The sequence below is a fragment of the Cystoisospora suis genome (genome assembly GCF_002600585.1).
Source record: "Cystoisospora suis strain Wien I chromosome Unknown contig_3128, whole genome shotgun sequence".
NCBI lineage: Eukaryota > Apicomplexa > Conoidasida > Eucoccidiorida > Sarcocystidae > Cystoisospora > Cystoisospora suis.
Window position 1 is genome coordinate 29,911 of NW_027155923.1, and position 267 is coordinate 30,177.

The following is a 267-nucleotide window of genomic DNA, read 5'->3' on the forward strand; positions in this document are numbered from 1 at the left end:
CCTGTGTCCCCGGTACCCAAGGCCCCAGGCGTCCTCTCGGCGTAGTTCTTCCCTGCCGTCGCACGAGTCTGGTGCTGCCGCTCCGCACAGCTAGCCCTGCGCCACCTGGCGGGGATTCAACCAAGCTACGACATAAGACGCGGAGCAGTTTACCCCTTCACGCGCGCGGTCATATCCGGAAACGTCTGTCGACAACGCCTCAACCAAAGAGACTCGAGAATCCACTTTATGGCGTCCGGTTACACATGCAAACCAACGGGGGGGGGA